General features: G+C 45.9%; 1 protein-coding gene across 2 annotated transcripts in view; it reads left to right on the top strand.

Annotated features, from left to right (window-relative positions):
• The window catches only part of eno4 (enolase 4), a 50,984-nt gene that overhangs the window by 18,153 nt on the left and 18,750 nt on the right, over positions 1-14,081 (top strand). The window lies entirely within an intron of this gene.

A 14,081-nucleotide genomic window follows, 5' to 3' on the forward strand; every position in this document is an offset into this window, starting at 1 on the left:
TTAAGTTGATAAAAAGATCTAACACAACATTAAGTGATAATATATGTATTACTATGGATTTATAATCACTATAATGGGGCAGTCATTTTGGAACGGGAACACATCATTAATTAACATGAAACGAACGAACACAACAGGAGGGTTAAATTAAGTCAAGGTCAGTGTTGAATGAATCATAGCAATCATAGGTTGAATGCAGCATTGCTGTATGGTGCGCTCAATATGTCTTGTAGTTGAGTAGCCAGCCTAGGCCACTTGTCATGTACTGTCATGTTGTCTTGTCTCTGTCCTTTCCCTTCACCCTGTCTCCCTCTGCTGGTCGTGTTAGGTTACCTTTTCTCCCCCGCTTTCCCCCAGCTGTCCCTTGTCTCCTCTAACTACCCATTCACCCCGTTCCCCACCTGTTCCCTTTTTCCCTCTGATTAGGTCCCTATATCTCTCTCTGTTTCTGCTCCTGTCCTTGTCGGATTCTTGTTTGTTTGTGTCATTCATGCCTGAACCAGACTGTCGTCATGTTTGCTGTAACCTTGTCCTGTCCTGTCGGAATCTGCCGGTCCATCTGAGCCTACCTATGTTTGGTAATTAAAGAAGCTCTGTTTAAGTTGATTCGCTTTTGGGTCCTCATTCACGCACCGTAACAGAAGAATCCGACCAAGAATGGACCCAGCGACTTCGGATCCTCTCCACTCAGCCGTCGAGATCCAGGGAGCGATGCTAGGCAGACACAAGCAGGAATTGTCTGCTGCTCGACATGCCGTTGAGACCCTGGCCACCCAAGTCTCCAACCTCACAGAACAGGTTCACCATCTCCGCCTCGATCCACCGGCCACTTCCAGGGCTTTCGAATCTCCGGAGCCCAGAATCAATAACCCGCCGTGTTACTCTGGGGAGCCCACTGAATGCCGCTCGTTCCTCACCCAGTGTGATATTGTGTTTTCTCTCCAGCCCAACACTTACTCCAGGAGCACTGCTCGTGTCGCCTACGTCATATCTCTCCTTATTGGACGGGCTCGTGAGTGGGGCACGGCAATCTGGGAGGCAAGGGCTGAGTGTACTAACCAGTATCAAGACTTTAAGGAGGAGATGATACGGGTTTTTGATCGATCTGTTTTTGGGGAGGAGGCTTCCAGGGCCCTGTCTTCCCTATGTCAAGGCAATCGATCCATAACAGACTACTCTATTGAGTTTCGCACTCTTGCTGTCTCCAGTGGCTGGAACGAGCCGGCCTTGCTCGCTCGCCTTCTGGAGGGTTTCCGCGCAGAGGTAAAGGATGAGATTCTCTCCCGGGAGGTTCCTTCCAGCGTGGATTCCTTGATTGAACTCGCTATTCGCATTGAGCGACGGGTTGATCTTCGTCACCGAGCTCGTGGAAAGGAGCTCGCGCTCTCCGTCGCCTCCCTCTCCGCATCACTACCATCTTCCTCTGCCGGCTCGGGTGCTGAGTCCATGCAGCTGGGAGGTATCCGCATCTCGACTGAGGAGAGGGAACGGAGAATCACCAACCGCCTCTGTCTCTATTGCGGTTCCGCTGGTCATTTTGTCACTTCATGTCCAGTAAAAGGCCAGAGCTCGTCAGTAAGCGGAGGGCTACTGGTGAGCGCTACTACTCCTGTCTCTCCTTCAAGATCCTGCACTACCTTGTCGGTCCATCTACGCTGGACCGGTTCGTCAGCTTCCTGCAGTGCCTTAATAGACTCTGGGGCGGAGGGCTGTTTTATGGACGAGACCTGGGCTCGGGAACATGACATTCCTCTCAGACAGTTAAAGGAGCCCACGGCCTTGTTCGCCCTGGATGGTAGTCCTCTCCCCAGGATTCAGCGTGAGACGCTACCTTTAACCCTCACTGTTTCTGGTAATCATAGTGAAACCATTTCTTTTTTAATTTTTCGTTCACCTTTTACACCTGTTGTTTTGGGCCATCCCTGGCTAGTTTGTCATAATCCTTCCATTAATTGGTCTAGTAATTCTATCCTCTCCTGGAACGTCTCTTGTCATGTGAAATGTTTAATGTCTGCTATCCCTCCTGTTTCCTCTGTCTCTTCTTCACAGGAGGAGCCTGGTGATTTGACAGGGGTGCCGGAGGAATATCACGATCTGCGCACGGTGTTCAGTCGGTCCAGGGCCACCTCTCTTCCTCCACACCGGTCGTATGATTGTAGTATTGATCTCCTTCCGGGAACCACCCCCCCCCGGGGTAGACTATACTCTCTGTCGGCTCCCGAACGTAAGGCTCTCGAAGATTATTTGTCTGTAGCTCTTGACGCCGGTACCATAGTCCCCTCCTCCTCTCCCGCCGGAGCGGGGTTTTTTTTTGTCAAGAAGAAGGACGGGTCTCTGCGCCCCTGCATAGATTATCGAGGGCTGAATGACATAACAGTGAAGAATCGTTATCCGCTTCCTCTTATGTCTTCAGCCTTCGAGATCCTGCAGGGAGCCAGGTTTTTCACTAAGTTGGACCTTCGTAACGCTTACCATCTCATGCGCATCAGGGAGGGGGACGAGTGGAAGACGGCGTTTAACACTCCGTTAGGGCACTTTGAATACCGGGTTCTTCCTTTCGGCCTCGCTAACGCTCCAGCTGTCTTTCAGGCATTAGTCAATGATGTCCTGAGAGACATGCTGAACATCTTTGTTTTCGTTTACCTTGACGATATCCTGATTTTTTCACCGTCACTCCAGATTCATGTTCAGCACGTTCGACGTGTCCTCCAGCGCCTTTTAGAGAATTGTCTTTTTGTGAAGGCTGAGAAGTGCACTTTTCATGCCTCCTCCGTCACATTTCTCGGTTCTGTTATTTCCGCTGAAGGCATTAAGATGGATCCCGCTAAGGTCCAAGCTGTCATTGATTGGCCCGTCCCTAAGTCACGCGTCGAGCTGCAGCGCTTTCTCGGCTTCGCGAACTTCTATCGTCGTTTCATCCGTAATTTCGGTCAGGTGGCAGCTCCTCTCACAGCCCTTACTTCTGTCAAGACGTGCTTTAAGTGGTCCGTTTCCGCCCAGGGAGCTTTTGATCTCCTCAAGAATCGTTTTACATCCGCTCCTATCCTTGTTACACCTGACGTCTCTAGACAGTTCGTTGTCGAGGTTGACGCGTCAGAGGTGGGCGTGGGAGCCATTCTTTCTCAGCGCTCCCTCTCTGACGACAAGGTCCACCCATGCGCGTATTTTTCTCATCGCCTGTCGCCGTCGGAACGTAACTATGATGTGGGTAACCGCGAACTGCTCGCCATCCGGTTAGCCCTAGGCGAATGGCGACAGTGGTTGGAGGGGGCGACCGTTCCTTTTGTCGTTTGGACTGACCATAGGAACCTTGAGTACATCCGTTCTGCCAAACGACTTAATGCGCGTCAGGCGCGTTGGGCGCTGTTTTTCGCTCGTTTCGAGTTCGTGATTTCTTATCGTCCGGGCTCTAAGAACACCAAGCCTGATGCTTTGTCTCGTCTCTTCAGTTCTTCAGTAGCCTCCACTGACCCCGAGGGGATTCTCCCTGAGGGGCGTGTTGTCGGGTTGACTGTCTGGGGAATTGAGAGGCAGGTAAAGCAAGCACTCACTCAAACTCCGTCGCCGCGCGCTTGTCCTAGGAACCTTCTTTTCGTTCCCGTTCCTACTCGTCTGGCCGTTCTTCAGTGGGCTCACTCTGCCAAGTTAGCCGGCCACCCTGGCGTTCGGGGTACGCTTGCTTCCATTCGCCAGCGTTTCTGGTGGCCCACCCGGGAGCATGACACGCGTCGTTTCCTGGCTGCTTGTTCGGTCTGCGCGCAGACTAAGTCCGGTAACTCTCCTCCTGCCGGCCGTCTCAGGCCGCTTCCTATTCCCTCTCGACCGTGGTCTCACATCGCCTTAGATTTTGTCACCGGACTGCCTTCGTCAGCGGGGAAGACTGTTATTCTTACGGTTGTCGATAGGTTCTCTAAGGCGGCTCATTTCATTCCCCTTGCTAAGCTTCCTTCTGCTAAAGAGACGGCACAAATCATCATCGAGAATGTTTTCAGAATTCATGGCCTTCCGTCAGACGTCGTTTCGGACAGAGGTCCGCAATTCACGTCTCAATTTTGGAGGGAGTTTTGCCGTTTGATTGGGGCTTCCGTCAGTCTCTCTTCCGGCTTTCACCCCCAGTCTAACGGTCAAGCAGAACGGGCCAATCAGACTATTGGTCGCATCTTACGCAGTCTTTCTTTTCGCAACCCTGCGTCTTGGTCAGAACAGCTCCCCTGGGCAGAATACGCCCACAACTCGCTTCCTTCGTCTGCGACCGGGCTATCTCCTTTTCAGAGTAGCCTCGGGTACCAGCCTCCGTTGTTCTCATCTCAGTTCGCCGAGTCCAGCGTCCCCTCCGCTCAGGCTTTTGTCCAACGTTGCGAGCGCACCTGGAAGAGGGTCAGGTCTGCACTTTGCCGTTATAGGGCGCAGACTGTGAGAGCTGCTAATAAGCGTAGAACTAAGAGCCCTAGATATTGTCGCGGTCAGAGAGTTTGGCTCTCCACTCAGAACCTTCCCCTTAAGACGGCTTCTCGCAAGTTGACCCCGCGGTTCATTGGTCCATTCCGTATCTCTCAGGTCATTAATCCTGTCGCAGTGCGACTTCTTCTTCCGCGATATCTTCGTCGCGTCCACCCGGTCTTCCATGTCTCCTGTGTTAAGCCCGTTCTTCGCGCCCCCGCTCGTCTTCCCCCCCCCCCCCCCATCCTTGTCGAGGGCGCACCTATCTACAGGGTCCGTAAAATCTTGGACATGCGTCCTCGGGGCCGTGGTCATCAGTACCTAGTTGACTGGGAGGGGTACGGTCCTGAGGAGAGGAGTTGGGTTCCCTCTCGGGACGTGCTGGACCGTGCGCTGATTGATGATTTCCTCCGTTGCCGCCAGGTTTCCTCCTCGAGTGCGCCAGGAGGCGCTCGGTGAGTGGGGGGGTACTGTCATGTACTGTCATGTTGTCTTGTCTCTGTCCTTTCCCTTCACCCTGTCTCCCTCTGCTGGTCGTGTTAGGTTACCTTTTCTCCCCCGCTTTCCCCCAGCTGTCCCTTGTCTCCTCTAACTACCCATTCACCCCGTTCCCCACCTGTTCCCTTTTTCCCTCTGATTAGGTCCCTATATCTCTCTCTGTTTCTGCTCCTGTCCTTGTCGGATTCTTGTTTGTTTGTGTCATTCATGCCTGAACCAGACTGTCGTCATGTTTGCTGTAACCTTGTCCTGTCCTGTCGGAATCTGCCGGTCCATCTGAGCCTACCTATGTTTGGTAATTAAAGAAGCTCTGTTTAAGTTGATTCGCTTTTGGGTCCTCATTCACGCACCGTAACACCACTGCTCAAATGTCCTTGTAATAGGCCTGGGTTGGTTATTGGTTATTCGTTGTCAAGCTTTAAAAGAATGAAGCCAGACTGCAACATTTTAGTAGCCTAGATGCCAAAATCCAAGCTGTCTGTACACTTCCTCCGCTGCGCGCTGTAAACAGGACACACGAAAGCAGCGCAATTGACATTGCATTCACCCAATGCAAGTGCATCGGGCTGTAATTCCATAAAGTAGATGACTCAGCTGTTTACTTATTTATACTCCTTTATTTTAGAACTTTTTGACAACCAAGATGACATTTTCAGCAATGACCTGTTAGAACAGAAACTTGGCATGAACATTTAGCCTACATGTTTAAAGTTTCGGTCCGGTAGAATAATTGATTGTGTGGGTCTGGGAGGAGTGGTGTGTGTGTGTAGGCAGTGCATTGGCAGTACTTTAGCAGTACTTGCTGTGACTTGTAGTGTAGAGCACCAGGGGCGATATGGAAGCGGTCCAAAATTATTTGACAACACAAATCATTGCACGTGTCAACGGAAAGATGTGTCGGGCTGGATTCTGCCCGGCCTTGTGTTTGACATGTGGTCTAGACTTAAGGAAATGCATTGATTCAATGGAGCCTAAACTATTTGGTGTCCACAAAGTATCTAATGTAATTAAATAGTATATCACAGCTGCAACATTTTAAGAGTATCTTGTAGTTAATTAACTATATTATTCTAGTTATTTTATAGAATGCCCCAAAAGACAAAACTAGATTAATAACAATCAAAATAAATAAATAAATGAATGAAATAAATAAATAAATTAAACCGGTTTGCCTGTTCTAGAACCAGGGACTGAAGCTTGTGCTAAATCCTAGTGAAATATATCAAATGTCTGATAAATGTTCCCAGACAAATGTATTAAATGATAAAGAACTTGAATCTCCATCCAGCAAATCCTGATGCCTCCCAAGTCACGCAGCGGTCTAAGGCACTGTGTCAGTGCTAGAGGCGTCACTACAGACACCCTGGTTAGATTCCAGGCTGTATCACAACCAGCTGTGGTCCCATAGGGCGGTGCACAATTGGCCCAGCGTCGTCTGCGTTTGGCCGGTGTAGGCTGTCATTGTAAATAAGAATTTGTTCTTCACTAAAAAAAAAGGCAAATTCCAGTTGTCTTAGAGGAATATTTTTCATATCTTTCTCCTCAAGTTGGATGGCATAGCTTGTAATGCCAATACTTGTCTAACAGTGCATGCATATTAGATTATTTGAAAGGCATGGCACTTCTCCAAGTGGCAGCATTAGCTGTAATGATCACATAATATGATCTCACAGAGATTGGTATCCCTGGGGAGTCACAAGGGCACTAGGTTAGAGGGAGGAGGGGTCACTGCTTAGCTTTACCCCTGGCCCCAGCGCAGACTGTGCCAAGATGCCAAAGCCTAGCATGCTATTGTCCTCTGCTGAACTGCTGTCATTCTCTCCTCTTGGCAGAGCTGCAATATCAAATTAGATACCCTTGCCTAAAGGGTATTGCGTTAGTGACACAAACATGAAATCATACAATTTTCTGCTGGGTTGTTTCTGAAAAAGTCTTGATTTGGTATACACTGAGTGTACAAAACATTAGAAAAACACTCCTAATATTGAGTTGCAACCCCTTTTGGCCTCAGAACAGCCTAAATTTGTCCGATATGTTCTACAAGGTGTCAAAAGCCTTCCACAGGGATGCTGGTTCATGTTGACTCTAAGGCTTCCCACAGTTGTGTCATGTTGGCTGGATGTCCTTTGGGTGGTGACCATTCTTGATACACACTGCAAAATGTTGAGTGTAAAAAGCCCAGCAACATTGCAGTTCTTGACACACTCAAACCGGTGCGCCTGCTACCTACTACCATACCCCGTTCAAAGGCACTTAAAATAAATGTTCTTCATTCACTGAATGGCACAAATAAACAATCTATGTCTCAATTGTCTCAAGGCTTAAAAATCCTTCTTTAACCTGTCTCCTCCCCTTCATCTACACAGGTGACATCAATAAGGGATCATAGCTTTAACCTGGATTCAACAGGTTAGTCTATGTCATGGAAAGAGCAGGTGTCCGTAATGTTTTGTACACTCAGTGTATACAGTGCATTTGGAAAGCATTCAGAACCCTTGACTTTTTCCACATTTTGTTACGTTACAGCCTTATTCTAAAGTGGATGAAATCATTGTTTACCCTCATCAATCAATACACAATAACCCATTATGACAAAGCAAAAACAGCAATATTTGCAAAAGTATTTTTTTTTTAATAAAAAATGAAATATCACATTTACATAACTATTCAGACCATTTACTCAGTACTTTGTTGAAGCACCTTTGGCAGTGATTACAACCTCAAGTCTTCTTGGGTATGACGCTACAAGCTTGGCACACCTGATTTTGGGAGTTTCTCCCATTCTTCTCTGCAGATCCTCTCAAACTCTTTCAGTTTTGATGGGGAGCGTGGCTGAACAGCTATTTTTCAGGTCTCCAGAGATGTTAGATCTATTGATCAAGTCTGGGCTCTGGCTTTTCAGGTTTCCTCCAGACGTGACGCTTGGCATTCAGGCCAAAGATTTCAATCTTGGTTTCATCAAAGCAGAGAATCTTGTTTCTCTGGTCAATCTTGGCAAATTCCAAGCTGGCTGTCATGTGTCTTTTACTGAAGAGTGGCTTCAGTTTGGACACTCTACCATAAAGGCCTGATTGGTGGAATGCTGCAGATATGGTTGTCCTTCTGGAAGGTTCTCCCATCTCCACAGAGGAACTCTGGAGCTCTGTCAGAGTGACCATCGGGTTCTTGGTCACCTCCTTGACAAAAGCCCTTCTCCCCCGATTGCTCAGTTTGACCGGGCGGCCAGCTCTAGGAAGAGTCTTGGTGGTACCAAACGTCTTCCATTTAAGAATGATGGAGGCCACTGTGTTCTTGGTGACCTTCAATGCTGCAGAAATGTTTTGGTACCCTTCCCAAGATCTGTTTTTTTGGGGGGGAACATCTTCTGAATTTTCATTGTTGGACATAAAAGACTAAAAACACCAGGAAATCAGCTCCAAGTGAATTTAATTTGGGAAGTTTGTTCCAAAGTATTGCCACGCATAATAGAGAAATACTGCATATGTTATTGTATACAAATGTTTTTTTTATTTAACTAGGCAAGTCAGTTAAGAACAAATTCTCATTTACATTAACGGCCTAAGAACTGCCTTGTTCAGGGGCAGAATGACAGACCTTTTGAATGACCTTTTCAATCTAGCAACCTTTCGGTTATAGCAACCTTTCGGTATTCAATATAGCAACCTTTTGGTTACTGGCCCAATGCTCTAACCACTAGGCTACCTGCTGCCCTGAATGTAAACAGCGTTTGAAATTATTATGTTTTTAGTCAAACATTACGTCTAGCAGGGCCGGTCCTGGCCATTACATCCCTTGGTCTGACCCAAAAAATTGCCAATAGTCCCAGTAAGCTAAATTATGTTGAAAAGACGTCTAAAATCCATATTTTTCCGGATGTTAAAATCATGTTCATTTTTGGTTCTGAATGAATGTTGAAAATATGTCATTTATAGACGTCTATGTGTGCTCTAAATCAAGGCTAGAAGTCTATGATTGATTCAAATTTGGTCTGGCCCGAACCAAAAACCAACGTCCGTGGATGTGGAAATCAGGTGGAAATCATATCATACAATGCAGTTGAGGAACAATGGGAAAGTAATTCTGCTTTGAACGTTGATAAACTTGTAACCCCACTTTTGAGAAAATGGCCCTTGAATGTTTTGCTACACCTATTGCAGAGCCGGAGGGGATGGCTGACTTTTTACGTGCTCCCAACCAACTGCTATTTTGTTCATTTTTTTTACATTGTTTGTAACTTATTTTTTAAACTTATTTTGTACATAATGTTGTTTCTAGCATCTCTTATGACTGAAAATAACTTCTGGACATCAGAACAGCGATCACTCACCTCAAACTGGATTTTTTTTTTTACTTTAACGAGTCCGACGTGAAGGATATACTGCTTTCTCGGAAACGGGCCCAAATCCCTGTCATTTGTTTGAAGAAAAGACTGAGAATAAGGAGGCGGAGGTTGGCCAACCTTCTGAGAATTTGTAGGCGAGTGAGTAAATTCCCACTGCCATCCATTCTATTGGCCAACGTGCGATGATTGAAAAATACTACCAACGGGACATTAAAAACGGTAATATCTTATGTTTCACCAAGTCGTGGCTGAACGACGACACATAGTATATAGAGCTGTCGGGATCTTACATGTACTGGCAGGACAGAGAAGCTACTTCTGGTAAGACGAGGGGCGGGGGTGTGTATCTATTTGTCAATAACAGCTGGTGCGCGATGTCTAATATTAAAGAAGTCTCGAGGTATTGCTCGCGTGTGGTAGAGTACCTTGTGATAAGCTGTAAACCACACTATCTATATTATTCGTAGCCACCTATTTACCACCACAATCCAATGCTGGTCGTAAGCAAACAAGAAAATTCTCATCCAGATGCGGCGCTCCTAGTGGCCAGGGACTTCAATGCAGGCAAACTTAAATCAGTTTTACCAAATGTTTACCAGCATGTCACATGTGCAACCAGAGGGAAAAAACTTTAGACCAGGCCCTCCATTTGGCAAATCGCTACAGGACTGTTTTGCTAGCACAGACTGGAATATGTTCCTGGGATTCATCAAATGGCATTGAGGAGTATACCACCTCAGCCGCCGGCTTCATCACTATGTGCATTGACGATGTTGTCCTCATAGTGACTGTACGTACATATCCCAACCCAAAGCCATGGATTACAGGTAACATCTGCATCGAGCTAAAGGCTAGAGCTGCCGCTTTCAAGGAGCGGGACACTAATCCGGACGCTTATAAGAAATCCCACTAAGCCCTCAGACGAACCATCAAACAAGCAAAGCTTCAATTAAGATTGAATCTTACAACACTGGCTCTGACGCTCGTTGGATGTGGCAGGGCTTGAAAACTATTACGGACTACAAAGAGAACCCAGCCGCAAGTTGCCCAGTGACGCGAGCCTACCAGACGAGCTAAATGCCTTTTATGCTCACTTTGAGGCAAGCAACAAGCTGTTCTGGACAACTGTGTGATAACGCTCTCGGTAGCCGATGTGAGCAAGACCTTTAACCTTTCTGATCTCCCCATCCCGGATCCGGGATCGTGAATACAGACTCAAGCTCATTACCATAACGCAATGTTAACTATTCATGAAAATCGCAAATGAAATGAAATAAATATGCTAGCTCTCAAGCTTAGCCTTTTGTTAACAACACTGTCATCTCAGATTTTCAAAATATGCTTCTCAACCATTGCAAAACAAGCATTTGTGTAACAGTATTGATGGCTAACGTAGCATTTAGCATTAGCATTCAGCTGGCAACATTTACACAAAAAAACAGAAAAGCATTCAAATAAAATCATTTACCTTTGAAGAACTTCAGATGTTTTCAATGAGGAGACTCTCAGATAGCAAATGTTCAGTTTTTCCTGAAAGATTATTTGTTTAGGACAAATCGCTCCGTTTTCTGCGTCACGTTTAGCTATGAAAAAACCCCTGTATCCAGGATTGTGTAAATCTATCAGCAAGCTCATTAGCATAACACAACGTTAACTATTTATGAAAATCGCAAATGAAATGAAATAAATATGCCATCTCTCAAGCTTAGCCTTTTGTAAACAACACTGTCATCTCAGATTTTCAAAATATGCTTCTCAACCATAGGAAAACAATCATTTGTGTAAAAGTAGCTAGCTAGCGTTAGCATTTAGCGTTAGCATTTAGCGTTAGCATTAGCGTTAGCATCCAGCACGCAACATTAACAAAAACATAAAAGCCTTCAAATAAAATCATTTACCTTTGAAGAACTTCTGATGTTTTCAATGAGGATACTCTCAGTTAGATAGCAGATGCTCAGTTTTTCCAAAAAGATTCCTTGTGTATTAGAAATAGCTCCGTTTTATACATCACATTTGGCTACCAAAAAAAATCTGAAAATTCAGTCCTCAAAACGCGAACTTTTTTCCAAATTAACTCCATAATATCGACTGAAAACATGGCAAACGTTGTTTAGAATCAATCATCAAGGTGTTTTTCACATATCTCTTCATTGATACATCGTTCTTGGACACATGCTTTCTCCCCTGAATCAAATGGTAAAGTAGAAGCAGCTGGCAATTGCGCACCGAATTCGACGCAGGACACCAGGCGGACACTTGGAAAATGTAGTCTCTTATGGTCAATCTTCCAATGATATGCCTACAAATACGTCACAATGCTGCTAAGACCTTGGGCGAACGACAGAAAGTGTAGGCTCATTCCTTGCGCAATCACAGCCATATAAGGAGACAATGGAAAACAGAGCTTCAGAAATTCTGCTAATTCCTGGTTGATGCATCATCTTGGTTTCGCCTGTAGAATGAGTTCTGGGGCACTTACAGACAAAATCTTTGCAGATTCTGAAACTTCAGAGTGTTTTATATGCATAGTCGAGCATCTTTTCGTGACAAAATATCGCGCTTAAAACGGGAACGTTTTTTATCCAAAAATGAAATAGCGCCCCTAGAGCTCTAACAGGTTAAACAGGTCAACATTCACAAAGCCGCAGGGCCAGATGGACTACCAGGACATGTACATAAAGCATGCGTGGGCCAACTGGCAAGTGTCTTCACTGACATTTTCAACCTCTCCCTGACCGAGTCTGTAATACCTACATGTTTCAAGCAGACCACCATAGTCCCTGTGCCCAAGGAAGCGAAGGTAACCTGCCTAAATGATTATCCCGTAGCACTCACGTCGGTAGCCATGAAGTGCTTTGAAAGTCTGGTCATGGCTCACATCAACAGCATCCTCCCGGATAATTTAGATACCCACTCCAATTCACATACTGCCCCAATAGATCTACAGACGACGCAATCTCAATCGCACTCCACACTGCCCTTTCACACCTGGACAAAAGGAACACGTTATGTGAGAATGCTGTTCATTGACTACAGCTCAGCGTACAGCACCATAGTGCCCACAAAGCTCATCACTATGCTAAGGACTCTTGGACTAAACACCTCCCTCTGCAACTGGATCCTGGACTTCCTGACGGGCCGCCATCAGGTGGTAAGGGTAGGCAACAAAACATCTGCCATGCTGATCCTCAACACTAGTCCCCTCCTGTGCTCCCTGTTCACCCACGACTGCATGGCCAAATACGACTTCAACATCATCATTAGGTTTGCTGACAACACAACAGTGGTAGGCCTAATCACCAACAACGATGAGGCAGCCTATAGGGAGGAGGTCAGAGACAACAACCTCTCCCTAAATGTGAGCAAGTCAAAGGAGGACTACAGGAAAAGGCGGGCCAAACAGGCCCCCATTGATATCGACGGGGCTGTAGTGGAGCTGGTTAAGAGTTTCATGTTCCTTGGTGTCCACATATGCAACGAACTATCATTGTCCAAACACACCAAGTCGTGAAGAGGGCACAACAACACCTTTTCCCCCTCAGGAGACTGAAAAGTTTTGGCATGGGTCCCCAGATCATCAAAAAGTTCTACAGCTGCACCATCGATAGCATCCTGACCAGTTGCATCACCGCCTGGTATGGTAACTGCTCAGCAACTGACCGTAAGGCACTACAGAGGGCAGTGCGTATGGCCCAGTACATCACTGGGGCCAAGTTTCCTGTCATCCAGGACCTATATACTAGGCGGTGTCAGAGGAAAGCCCCCAAAATTGTCAAAGACTCCAGTCACCCAAGTCAAAGACTGTTTTCTCTGCTACCACACGGCAAGCGGTGTCGGAGCACCAAGTCTAGGACCAAGAGGCTCCTTAACAGCTTCTTCCTCCAAGCCATAAGAGTGCTGAACAATTAATCAAATGGCTACCGGACTGAGGCTATTTACATTGTTTTTTACACTGATGCTACTTGCTGTTTATTATCTATGCATAGTCACTTCACACCCCTACCTACATGTACACAGTAAGGTCTACATGTTGTATTCCGCGCATGTGACTAATAAAGTTTGATTTGATTTGATTCTTTGTCTACACCTATTCAGAGTCGTTCACACCCTCTTAATCTTCTTTGGGACTGGGGGGCCGTATTGAGTAGCTTGGATGAATAAGGTTCCCAGAGTAAACTGCCTGCTACTCAGGCCCAAACGCTAGAATATGCATATAATTAGTATATTTGGATAGAAAACACTGAAGTTTCTAAAACTGTTTGAATGATGTCTGTGAGTATAACAGAACTCATATGGCACGCAAAAACCTGAGAAAAAATCCAACCAGGAAGTGGGAAATCTGAAGTTTGTAGTTTTTCAAGTCATTGCCTATCCAATATACAGTGTCTATGGGGTCATATTTCACTTCCTAAGGTTCCCACTAGATGTCAACAGTCTTTAGAATCTTGTTTCAGGCTTCTACTGTGAAGGGGGAGCAAATAAGAGCTGTTTCAACCAGGTGTCTGGCAGAATAGGCTATTTTTCGTAATGAACACTATCAGAAAAATGTTCACGATAGGTGGTTGGTTTTGTCGGTGTCGATACTTTTCAGTTGTTCTTCCCAGCTTTACATGACAGCCTCCAAAAATATTAGCCTACACGTTTATAATGTATAAACTGAAAATAAGACCCTGTGCTTTGTTTTTACATAGCCAATCAAGCAAGCTTGTTTACTCTGTACCTAATTCAGAAATCATTTAAGAAATGTATGATGGCTTTGTAATAGCAGAGACAGAACATAGTTTGCTGTGCTCTCTCAAAT

This window comes from Oncorhynchus mykiss, chromosome 23 (assembly GCF_013265735.2).
Source record: "Oncorhynchus mykiss isolate Arlee chromosome 23, USDA_OmykA_1.1, whole genome shotgun sequence".
NCBI classification, from domain to species: domain Eukaryota; kingdom Metazoa; phylum Chordata; class Actinopteri; order Salmoniformes; family Salmonidae; genus Oncorhynchus; species Oncorhynchus mykiss.